Raw genomic sequence first — 12,647 nt, 5'->3', positions numbered from 1 at the left:
GTCTTTCTGTCCCAAGTGTCCATGTATTGTTGGTACAGCATCCCTCAGCAGCAGAATACACAACTAGGGGAGGGTCATGTTAATTTGGTGAAGTAGTTTCTACAATTACATCGAGCTGGACACATGGTTTTGTTTTCTCCTGTATTTCAAGAATTTTTTATCTACAGCCATGGGAGGGATTTTCCAGTCTCCTCTGCTCTGGTTTAGATGAGTGCTTAAAAGTTGTGCATGTGGTGATAACAGAATAGGCTGAGACAGAGGACAGACATGTCTTAGGAATTTCAGTTGTGGTGGTACGTTGGAAGGAAGCTGAGCAAATGGACACGATGTTTAAATAGTGTGTCCTGAATTGCTTTCATTTGGTTCTTATTTTGTAAGCCATTGGCTGGGTTTTCTGTCCTTTCAGAAATCAGCAGCTTCTTATGAAATATGGAGCTGTTTAAAAACAGACAGCAGCTGCTCCATCCTTGCGTCAGCACGGACTCGGCAGAAGGAAGGGGAATGGTAGACGGTTGTTTAGCTGTGATATTCTTCCCTTCATTGCTGTTGTCATGTTGTGTTAACAGAAGGTCTGATCAAATATACACCAGGAAAGTAAGACTTAATGTTTCTTTGTTCTCCTGGAATGGTGCTGGGAGGGGAGCGGGGGAATGTTTGAATGAGACTTTTATTTATGTGGTTCAGATAGCTCAGCGTTGCCTGTGTCGGTAGGTATGTTGTTCTGCTCTTATTTCTTAGGCTGCTTGCTGTATTTTTAGCTGGGAAAAGTCTTTACTTGGTTGTTTGTACAAAACCTCTGCTATGTGATATGGAAACCTCGGTGGGGGGGTAAATATTTAACAGGGAAAGTATGCTGTGTTCATGCTGACTTCCTAACTGGTTTTAAACTCTTTTCATAAAAAAATCTCAGCCAGATTATTTAAAAAATAAAATGAAAAATGAGGAACATTGTTGCACAAGAACTGGAAAGAACCCAAATAGTTTGCTTACTGTTAAAATTGCGACATGACTGGAAACATTTGGTAAAGAAAAATTAATTGCTTGGTGTATTTGTGGTTTCCTGTTGAATCTCAATTTCTAGAGGAGGTTGAAAATCCCATGGATGTTTCCTCAGATTACTAGATAGCATTATACCTTGTGAGCATGATGAAAGACCTTCAGCAAAGCATGGCAGATATCCATGGCTTGTTATAAAAAGTCTCTCCCATCTGGAACATGACTGTTTTTTTTTTCCTTTTTAGTAGGATGGTTTGAGCAGAGATAAACATGCAGTGAAATTTAGCCTGGTCCAGTCTTACTTCACTGCCAACATGGACTTCCTTCCAATCTGAGAGTCACTTGGAGAAGAATGCTGCTGTGGTTGTTAGTCCTCAGAGCTTTAAATAAGCTTTGAAGCCATGGACAGGGCTGACTGGTAAGGGAGGAGGAGAGGGCCAAGCAGTTGTCATTCAGCAGAGGATGGGCTTGAATGTGGTTGAAAGTCTGCTCTGGCCCATCTCACTCCACTCCTGAGTGATGGTGCTGTGCATGTTGAGCTGCAAAGCCCGAGCTTGAGAGAATCAGATGAGAGAAATACTGGGGCTGAGGACCATGGTGGTTCCCATATCTGGAGGCTTGGGAAGCATCTGAGAGCTGCTGTGTGAAACCCTGGGCTGGAGACATCTGGCAAAGGGTCAGGTCAGAGCATCACAGTTCTCCTTTGGCCTGCAACCCCTGCTCGGCCTCCTCGTTTGATCACGCAGAAGATGTTTGTGTACGCAGGAGTATAACTTGTGATGACACAGGGCTTAAGGTTGTGAAATCTTTGAGGCTCTTCTGGGTATTCCTGTGGGAATGGAAGAGTTATCCCTCAGATAATTTCCGTGGGGAAATAGTTAATCTCATAAACACCAGAGGTTGTTTTCTAAAGCGAAGGCAGGGCTGTGTGGGAGCGTGGTTAACCATGTACAGTGGAGACAGGCTAAAACTCATAAAGGAAAAGTGTATGTAGGAGTTTATAGCTGTGTATGAGTGTATTAAAGCTTTAATTTGAGATCACTGACTGAGATGAAAGTGAGCTGCTGTGGAGCGACACTGCTTTGAGGAAGCTGAAAGCAACTTTTTGAGATGGATGGTGGCCCCACAACTGCAGGCGCTTGACGCCTGAGAACATGCACAGTTAAACAAAGTCTGCTTCTGGTAGTCCTGGAAAACAGTAAAGTGTTGGTTTTTTTGGTGTAACTTGAAATAATGAAAAACTTACTTTAAAATTAATGCTCAGCTAACTTTCTGAAAATCCCCCATCCAGTTTTGAATGTGTGTGTTCACTCTTGGGCTGTTGGGAGTTAAGTTTTCCTCTTGACTCAACTGTGGAAACGGTCTTCATTTATCATTTCCCAGTTTAGCTCCTGTATTAAAATTATAACAAGGCTGGGGTTTATTTTTGTCTTGTGTACATTTATCTCCTGTGTATCCTTGTGTCTATTATTAGAGTCCTGCTCCATTGCTAAATGGATTGGCCGAGTTCTTGGGGACAAAATATTGAAGCATATGACTAGTCTGCAATACGCCTCAGCCGAGGCTCTGCAGTATTCATAGCGCCTGGGTTTACCCAGCGTTTGTCACAGCTTGCTTATTTTAAACACTGAGGATGCAGTGGGCAGAGCCAGTAGAGATGTTCAATGGCATGTCAGCTTGTAAGTGGAAGGAGGGAGGAGGTGAAGGTGGAGGGGAACCTCCAGCTGAAAATAAACAGATAACAGTGATGTGTGTTTGGGAAGCATGACCAGGGCACAGCCCTCTTCTTGTTTTGCTTTTTTATTTGGACTTTTTTTTTCTTGACAGGATAGTTCTGTTTCAGAGTGCAAATAAGGGAATGTCAAATCCTCTGCAAGAGGACTGGTGTGGTGGTTGGCTGGCTATGAACTTACCCATTACTGAATTAAAAAACAACTGGAAACTTCTGATGAGTCCCAGCCATGTTTCAAAGTCCCTGTGACTACCACTTCTGCTAGTCAGTGGCTGGACACTTGTCCTCCAGCCTCTAACTGGCTTTTTGGCTTGCACGAGAGTGACTTGTATTTCTGCTGATCTTGCCTCCTGGTTCCACATCCAGCCTGAGCTAGGTGGTTTTTTGGGTCTTTCTGGGATTTACTCCATTTTGTAACCTAGCTATTGAATATCTTAACCATGTTGTTGCTTTGCTTGCAGGGTCTGTTTGTCCCTGTGGCCTCTTCCATATCTGCAGCTCTCTCCCAGGTCTTAAGAAGACCTTCAGGGTCTTGCATGCTGTAGTAGTTTACCTTTTAGAGGCCTAGTTTTTGGTGCTTTGATTTTTTTTTTTTAAATAGCCTAGGCAGTGTCTTTGGTGAGACATGGTGCAGAATTCACAAAAACAATTAGAGAAGACTCTTACTGGTATAGCATGGCTTGGGATCAGATTCTTGATTTGTTTTTTATTCCCTTCTACTTTGTTTCTCTAAAAAATGTGATGAAATACTTTCCCTGCTCCCGTTTGCTGGATTTTTTGCCCCCCTTTTCTGCTATTCATGGGATACACTCTGCTACTGGACCTCTTGATCCAGCTGGAGAGGGACTGCCTGGTAATGCCACTTTCGCACAGATCTTTGAATGAGCCATCTTTTTCCACCTCCTCCCTTCTTTGTGTTCCTCATCCAACATCCTTTGGTTCCTACGTATGTGCCACGTGCTTCCTTGTTTTGCCTGCGTGAACAGAATTTTCTGACGTCGGAGCCTGTTCCGAAGGATGCGGCTTGGCCCTTGCAAAGCTTTTTCTCTGCTGCAGGCTCTGCTAGTGGAGGCAGGTGTGCCCAGTGTGGAACTGTACTTGGGCTGGGTGTGTTTTTGGAGGCTCTGGCTTGTGGAGCAGGAGGGTGGTTTAGCCCTGGCCGTGCAGCTGTGGATGTAGGAAGCTGGGAACTCTGGGGTAGGATCAGCACACAGGACTGAGTTGCCTGAAAAATTTGGTACTGTGGCCACAGAATGGCTTGGCAGGTGGAGGAGAGTTGATCAAACAAGCCTGCTTCCACTAATTGTCTGGCTTTTGTATTTCTTTTTGTGATTTTTTTTTTTTTTTTAATTTCATGGACTTTAAAGCATGCGTGACTGAACAGTTTAATTAGGTGTGGGAACTGCTGGAGATAAGTTACTGGGATTTTCTGCAAACCTCTCTGCCCTTTTCATGTTTTTGGTGCAGCAGAGTTGCTGTGAGCAGGCAGGCAGGAGTGCCTGTGAACGTGGCCCAGGTAAGATGTTATCACCTGCAGGTGACTGGTGTGTAGGCTGGCTGTTTGCTGGTGGAAACCAGTCCCTGATCTGGTACCTCTGCCTGGGCTCGTGGGGACAAGGTGCACGTTGGGCAGAGCAGAATCCAGCCCCACGCTTGAGCTGTGCTTGCTGGGGATACCCTCACACCTCACGGACATACCTCTTTCATCTAGGTCACCTTCTTGCACACCTCTGTTGCAGGGGAGACATTATGCAGCCATTGCTTCATGAATTGCACTCTAATTTGGTAATCTTTGGGTGATCTCCTACCTTCTACCCTAGAATGTTTCAGTGACTGTGAAACTAGTTACAGGAGGAATACCAGCAGTGTTGTTAAAGTTGTATGGGCTTTATGGAAACATGGACGTTTGTCATGGCCTGCCAGCATGTTTTCAGAGTTGCTAATGGGCGATATTCCCAGAGATTTGACTTGAAATCCTGCTCCTCCTGCAGTGAATGGGTGAATGGAGGCTCCTCGTTACTTTGCAGGGGCTGGCATTCAGCCCAAGTTCTCCTCCTGGATCCATCAGGAAAGTCGTCATGTCTGGATCCCTTGCCATGGCTGGACCTGTGCTTTCCAGGCCATGGAAAGTACCTGAGTGCTGGTAGAGGAGCTATAAGTGGCTACAAGCTGCTCCTTTTCCTGGGAGAGCAGAAGTGAACCACCCACCTTGGAAAAAACAGAGGTTATAACAATGAGGTTCTGGCTTGTGTCTCCAGCTTTATTAGCAACGGTCAAAATCGATTTTCTGATGTATTTTTCTTGTGCTCACAGTGATTTTCTGTGGTCAAATATGTCTTCTTGTTTTGTTCCCGTGCATGAATGGATTGTATATGGAGCTGGCTTCCATGCTACAGGGTCTGCTTCATCCTGACGCCCCGCGCTGAGCGTGCCCTGGTCGTGCAGTCTGTCCGGCGGCTGTACAGGATGGAGCACACAATCAATTAGGAATTGTTAAAGGTCAAGGATATTATTGCAGAAGGTTCATTTAAAAAAAAAAAAGAAAGCATCCTGTAAGAGGTGCTGGTGGTTATTTCCTTTAAATCCTTAGATTTGGGGTTTGAGAGGAAAAATTACTAAACGATGTCTTACAGCTGAATAAAGAAGTCAGTATTGAATGTTCTAATGTCTTACAGATGCTGTGGGGTTGCAGGGTTTTATTTTAAATTTAACAATGGGAGTTGGAGCAGCTCCAGCATTGTAAAGAATAGTCTCTTTAATTAAGGGTTTAAGCTAGAAGAGTGTGTGTAGTGTGATGCCATTTTAAAGTTTCAGCAGGGCTTTGTAGTTGTAACTTGTTATTCCCCATCTTGCATCCATGGGTCTGGGGTCAAAGTGGGGATGGATGTTCCTTGCCTGGAGAAGAGGTTGATCTGTGTACGGGTAGAAAGGTTTCTCCAGATGTTTTAGCCCTGACTTTACCATTTTCTCTTTCCTGTGACTCCTGATGCCCACTTTAAGGTGCAGTGCACATAGTGTGTTACACCCATGTGTGTAACAGCAATATGGTGTGTTAGAGAAAACATCAGCTTTGTTTTTCCCTAATAGGTTTTTTTTCTTTTCAGACTGGGGAGAGGGTGTTCTTTGATGTCATCTTGGTAGTAGCAAGTTAGGATAGAGGTTAAGGGGCAAGGGACAGGAGACTGGGATCAAATTCAGTCTGCTCAGGAAGGTATCCTGAAAGTAACTGAGGTTTCACTGGAGTAGTGGACTATGAGATGTAGTTGTGTGTCTGTGGCATTCAGCTGGGCAGGGCCGAGTCTCTTGCCTCTGGAAATTCTTAGGTTTCAGTTCTCAGTGACTTGTTCACCTGTAACTTACTGGGGCGAAACCCAGAAAATTGGCCGTTAAAAAGATAAACTGAATTATTATCCTCCCGTAGAAGACAGAAGTGTTCCAGGTGTGTGACCCTGAGTTCTCATCAGAAAAAACATCAAGAGATTTATGGTGACGTGTCTTAACTTCAGCCCATTCTCAGCTCACGGGACTCAGGTGGATGCTCCATGCCAGGTCTGGTTTTCTCCCGTCTGTGGCTCTGCCTGGCTGTGTGGTAGCACAACGTGCATTTAATTATCAGCAGCAACAGCTGCTACTTTTGGCCATCTCGGACACTTGGCTGTAGGAACCAGCATCTGCCAGGGTTTGCTGCATCCTGGTTTGTGCAAAGACTTTTCTTTAGGGTACTTACTAAAGAGAATTAGGCTCTTCTGTGGCATTAGGAACTGTAGCCTTATAGCAAAGGCTGAGCAGCTGTGAGCCTGACAAGGAACCTTTATGGTTTTCATTTAGTGTCTCCTGGTATGTTTATTCCCATAAAATAATTAATTGAACTAGAGCTCCAAGCAATGTTATCACCTTTGCACATTAGCAAATCATAATCATGCTCTGCGACTTAATGAGATTTAGAAAGAAATGTTCTTTTTTTGTTTGCCTTCTGGTTTTCGAGTGTTAAAGACTCCCATGGGTCGTGCATTCAAGTGTTTTCTGGAGATCACGGGGGCAGTGGGCTGTCTCTGTGTGGAGGGCTGGCCATGGAGAGCCACCAGCCACCAATGCAGAGCAGGAACCTTTGGGCTTCCCAGAGTTGTTGCCAAACTTGGAGCTGGATTGTGAACGCTGGCAACACTGTTTTGAGAACTGAGCACTGAGAATGGAGCTAACTGTATTTTTGTGGTGGTCTTGGCTCTGCTATTTTTTTTTAATTTTCTCTTTTATTTTCCATTGTTTTCTTTGCTTATTTGTTAACTTGCAAAATTCAACAAATTCCAGAGGATCTCCCAGCCCTTGGGGTGAGTTTTACTCAGGGCTGCAGTGAGCCAGCACATGGCTGTGGCACTCACTGAGCTCCTGCTCAGAGGTGTAGGTGCAGTGGGGACCTGCTGGCCTTCAGGTGGTCAGGGTCTGTGCCAGGGTGTGGAGATAGTGGGGTCATCCTGGGCAGATTGCGTGCGTAGTCACGGTAAATATTAACTTCACATGGTCTTGGGAGCTGCCGTGTGTGTGTTAGCTGCTCATTTTGGTACGATTTGGTTGAAACTCAGTTACGAGACTCCTTAACTTCATCAGTCTTCCCACACCACTGACTTTAATGATGTCTTGAGTGTCTTCTCCTCTGAGTTTCGCTGCTGTTTCTCCGTCTTGCTGGGGTGTGTTAATGCTTTTAACTCATTCAGCTGCAGAATAAGCCCAAAGTGTGTATGGGCAGGTTGCCCTACACTGGCACAGGGGCACAGGGTACCTCGAGTGCAGTTGGTTCTCCAGTACATCCCTGCAATGCTTTCCCGAAAGGAGAGACAAATTCTCCCAGACTTGCTAAGAGATGATTTGTAAAGCATCTTGCTTCCCTGCAGCTCTGCAAATCACGTCCGGAGCCCCACCAGCCTCCTCACGGCTGGCACGGGGAGGGCAGTGACAATCACATGCACAAGTGTTGTTTTGTGATCTGTTTTCTCTCAGGCCGGGTGAGCTGGAGGAGAACCTTGCACGCAGCTTGCTGGAGCCAGGGAGCAGAGCAAATGTACCTGCTGAGTAACAGACTGAAATAAACCCGGAAAAGCCCAGATGGGGTTCTGGCAGTTACTGCAGATGCTGTGTCTGTGACAAATCAACAAATCCACTAGATGGGAAACAGTTCCTGTGTGCTGTCCCCGGGAAGAGGAGCATCCTCTGCACCACTGCCCGGTGACCCCGGGCCGTTCATCTGGGCAATGCCGGGCGGCAGTGCAGGAAGGAAATAGTTAAAGGAGGAGAGGTTGTCAAGTTGGGTTAGCCATCAGATAGCTAATATTTTAGAGGTTTTTCAGAGCTAAGCTATAAAAAGGCCGTAGCAGTATTTCAACTCGCCCATTGTCTGCTGGAAGCCAGCCAGCGTTGCCATGCCGACGAGGAATTATTACTTGCTGCCAGAGCTGGAGGAAAAGCTCATACTTTTGGCTTCAAAACAGGAGGGGTGGACTTATGTAATCCACTGTGTTTATAGGCTGAGACTGGCAGGAGCATTGAGAAATAATTACAGGCTTTCCATTTCATTTCCAGCTTGGTTTTAAGGCTGTGTGGCCTCACTTTATTTATTTATTTTGAAGTTAAGAGGGTGGCTGCTAAAGATGCAGGAGGTGATGCAGGGATGCTGCTAGGTAAGTACCCCCTGCTTCCCTCCCCGGGCTGGCTGGGCAGCTTTTGTTTTGGTGGCATTTTGTGTGGAGAGCTAAACTAGGCCACAGCAGAAAAAAAAGTTGCTTTGAAAAACTGAGACTTGGCCCGGCGACACAGAAGCAGTGTTTCGTGCTGGAGGCTGAGCACACACTCCCGCGGTTGCCCGGAGGTGTCCAGCCACTTGCCGGCGGAGGTGAAGTGCAAGGTTTTGCGAGTCCCTGCTGCTTTCTAAGGTGATTTTATCCCTCCAGCCCTCCTTGGTGTGCAGCGTGTAATTTGGGGGGGAGGGTAGCACCAAGGAAAAAGGAGAGAAAAAGTTTGGAAATTTTTTTTTCCATGGACATCTTGGTCTTACGCGTTGCTCTGTCGGCTGGAAAGGGTTTTGTCCGTGGGATCAAAGCAGTTTTGCTGATGTTTTGTGCTTTTGAGAGGTGAATTGCGAAGTTTATCCTGTAATTAATGTGGGTTTGTTCGTCCTGGGAGCAGTCAGTAGATGATGCTGTAATTTGGGTTTGCCTGAAAAGCAGCGCGCGGTGTTTTGACTTTGGTCAGGCCAGTGGGAGTTCACAGCTGCTGTTTTGGTGCAGGCTGTGGCATAAAGGGAGTTATTGCTGGTGAACACTGCTCGCAGAACTTTGAGGACGTGTGGTTTTGTTTTTTCTGAGGGTCATGGTCCTGTAGTTGTGGGGAGGATGCTTCAGGTGCAATGGGAATCCCAGGAGAGATGGTGGGATGGGGTATTTTCTGGGCTGCAAAGTGGCAGCGAGGAGGGGGATGCTGTGGGTGGGACGGGAGGGCTGTGCTGGGGCAGCATTAGAGCCCCTGAGCCATCAGAACTGGGGTGAGCTGTGCCGTGCATTGTCATGCCCAGGCTTCCTTCAGTAAATGAGAATCCTGCAACTGTGACTTTTTAAATCTCTTTGACATTGGGTGTAAAGCTCTGAAGAGTGGATGAAGCCTATTTTTGGAAGGGATATTAAGAAGAATGCTTTGGTATGCTGCAAACTTGCCTTGAAGGTTATGAAGGTGTATAGAAGCTGCAGTGTGCTGTGATTTTTTTATTCTTAATTTTTTGTTTTCTTTCATTGCACAGTGTCCTACTGAGAAGTTACATTCTTAGTCCATGCTAATCTGCCTTCTTGCCACTGCTGTATGGTGTGTACAGATGAAATATCCCTCCTGCTGTGCCAGGCTGCTCTAGAGAGTGGACTCTGGTGTTGACCAGCACTAGTGACTTGGAGATACTGCACTTCTTAGGGACAGCTGCAGTCCCATATGAGCATGTTTGGGCCCTGTCTTGAAACACAGGGGTGCTTCGGTGGCTCTGGTGTACACAAGGGCTTGTTAAATGCACACTGCAGAAATAAACTGCTTTTTCCACAGTTTCCCGCAGTTACAGGCAAAAACTTGGGAGAGTGGTGACACACTTTAAGTGGGGAAATATTCTTGAAACAGCAGGTTTGACTGGTGTTAGCAGAGATGCATGGGTGTGTTACACAAAATAATTCAGTCATTTAATGATCTATCATACTGCTCTAACTCCTACCACAGATGCTGTTGGACTCGATGCGAGTTGGATTTGTTACTGCAGGGTTGTTTTTTTTTTTTGTCTTTCTCTGGGATTCATGCCAAGATGAACTGTATGTTCTGTTCTTAAGAGCTATGAGTAATGTATGTGTGAATCTATAACATAAGTAATACGAGTATATAAAATGTGTGAGTATGCAGGATCCGAGTATCCTGCGTCTGCGGAGCGCCGCACACATGCTCTGTGTGCGTTCTGAAATGGGGTGTGATACATGTCTGGGCAAAATTAATGACATGCCTTGGAGTTACTGCTCGCTGCAGAGCCCTGTCTGATGGCCTCATCCCAGAGAGCTGAGCCGAAATCCCAGTTGAAGCCATGGTTTGGCTGCTTAATTGCCCTTTTGGAGGAGTTACAAATTAGAGCTGGAAGTCCCTCCCTGCGTCTACAGCGGAAGCCACCCTTAACGGAGAGAAGAGGGATGCTTGCACTGCTGTTTCCTGAGTAGTCAGTGGAGCAGTGGGGTGTTTGAGGGTGATGAGGGGCTGTGTCTTGGAGCAGGGGTCACAAAGGGTGCTGGGGCCTCCACTCTGATGCTGCTCCAGGACCTGCTGTAGAAGCAATGCATTCCAAGGCAGGCCTGCTGTGGGATTTTTTTTTTAATTATTTTTCAGATGAATAAAATGGGCTTTCACTCATAAATTATTTTTCTTATGTGAAAAATGAGAAGGTGGCAAGTAGCCAATTTCCCCGCCTCCGTCTTCCCAGCTCCGATGAGGTCATTGCCTCTCAAAGTTTATACCATGCACTGTGAGACATGGCTGGAGGAGCAAGGAGACAACAAATGGCGCTCTCGGAGCTGGTGGGAGCAATGACCGCCTGTCCCTGAAATGTTAGTGAGCTGTAAGTGATTCCTGGGCAGGCAGAGCGTGGAGGGGGCCTGGTACAACTGTCTGGGAAAACCTTGTAGGATGAAGATCCGGGTGGGAAGGGAGTGCCCTGGTCACTGCCCTGTCCTTGTGATGGCCCAGGTACAAGCCACAGCAGCACCTGGGGTGTTTTGGAGGCAGGTCCGGGGGGTGGTTGTGCAGCTTGGTGGGCTGCCAGGTGGAAGGAGACTGGGTATGTGCTTTGGTGAAATGTGATCGGCAGCAGTCCTGGCACTCCTCATCTGAGCTTGCTCTTATGTCCATTTACTTTTCCTCGGGAATTTCCTCAGTGCTGTTTTTGCAGTGGGGTTGCGAAAGTTCATGACCCAATGAAGGACCTCTCCAAGACCTTTGTGTCCCTGGCTGAGTGGCTGCCTGGAGAAGTTGTTTATCTTTTCCCTTGAACGCCATGCTGAGCTGCATGTGGATTCCTGAGCTATTGTTTTCTTCTTGTCTGTCCCCCCCGCCATCCCGTGGTGGAAGAGAGACAGAAATGGGAGTGCCCGGACCAGGAGGTGGTCCTTGGGGCTTTTCTACAGGTTGCAGCCCAGGAGAGCAGATTTGGAGGGCTGTACCCTCCTCCCTGCACCCTTCACTGGGGCGCTTGGGGATGGTGGCCTGCGCTGTCTGTGGTTTCCAGATTCAGCATTGGCCTCAAACCACTATTTCACAGGTGTCATAATTAATTATTGAAATGTCAGAGCTTATTTACTGCCTCGTGCCTTTGCTGTGGCTCAGATTTTGGCTAGAATTTGCTGTACCTTCTAGGGGTGGTCAGGAAGAGGACGCTCGATGCATCTTTAGCTTTTATTGTCTCAGCCCCATTGTTGCTCTGGGGAGGTGTTGGAAATTAGTGAGGGAAGGGACTTGAGGAGGGGTTCAGCATGCCTCTGTGCTTTTAAGCACAAACTTAATAAAACCCAAACTCCTTTAAATGTGCTGTTCCATCACAGCTTGTCTGTTCTGTGGAAATCATTGAAGCGTCCTGTTACTTCCAGCTGCTCCTGTGCTGCTGCACCCCAATGATTCTTCTGTTACCACTTTTTTGGGTTTTTTTTCCTTCTCCTTTGCAACCTCGTGGATTTTTTTTTTTCCCTGTCGACACAATACAATCACTCCTTGTTAGCCTATCTTGCTCCTTCCTCTTTCAAGGAAGGGAAGGAGCAGGGGAACCAGATCTGATAATTCCAGTGAGTAGAACTGTTCCCCTGAGCCCTTTATAAAGAAATAAAAAGGCTCTCCTTCTCTCTGCTTCTCTTTGAGTTACAAGCACTTTACCCTCTTGGATTCCCTGCAGGCTCCTCATACTGCTAAAATTGAAACATCAAGATGTCTGAGGCAGCAGGAATTACCATCAGTGTTTTGACACCTGGAGGTACAATTTCTATTAGCTTTTATATAAAAACAACACCAGTTTTGCCAACAGAGTTCTTGTTAAATAATGCATGAAGACCCCACTCCTGACAGTAGGTATTTTTCTTTCACTTTCCTGGACTCTTGGATAATGGCTTAATTTTTGTGACCATTGGGGAAAATGATACACACTCTCACACATGGAAATACATCTGCGGGCACACACGTGCTTAACTCCCAGGCAGAGAGTCAATTACCCCATTTGCTAATTAACGTGGAGAGATGGGGGAAAAGCAATTTGAGGTTGGTCTGTTGAGCAGGCTTGGATTGTTGTTTTAGTTTTTTGAAGCAGCAGAACACAGTCCTTCTAAGAGCTTTGATGGCAAATAAGACTGCTTATGTGTGATCTGAGAGGGTCCGT

The 12,647-nt window shown here is 46.3% G+C and overlaps 1 protein-coding gene across 12 annotated transcripts in view; it reads left to right on the top strand.

The window, feature by feature from the left end:
• Positions 1-12,647, top strand: part of NCOR2 (nuclear receptor corepressor 2) — a 240,771-nt gene that overhangs the window by 42,864 nt on the left and 185,260 nt on the right. For 4 of the 12 annotated variants that reach the window (XM_064675188.1, XM_064675186.1, XM_064675187.1 and 1 more), the window contains exon 1: positions 8,303-8,400. The exons of the other annotated variants lie outside the window; for them this stretch is intronic. The gene's annotated coding sequence lies outside the window, so the exon portion shown is untranslated. Of the gene's footprint in view, positions 1-8,302; positions 8,401-12,647 lie in introns of those variants that run through there. 12 annotated transcript variants of the gene reach the window in all.

The sequence above is a fragment of the Pseudopipra pipra genome, chromosome 18 (assembly GCF_036250125.1).
Source record: "Pseudopipra pipra isolate bDixPip1 chromosome 18, bDixPip1.hap1, whole genome shotgun sequence".
NCBI classification, from domain to species: Eukaryota; Metazoa; Chordata; class Aves; order Passeriformes; family Pipridae; genus Pseudopipra; species Pseudopipra pipra.
The sequence above is the reverse complement of the archived record's forward strand: the minus strand, read 5'-3'. Positions and strand labels throughout refer to the sequence as shown.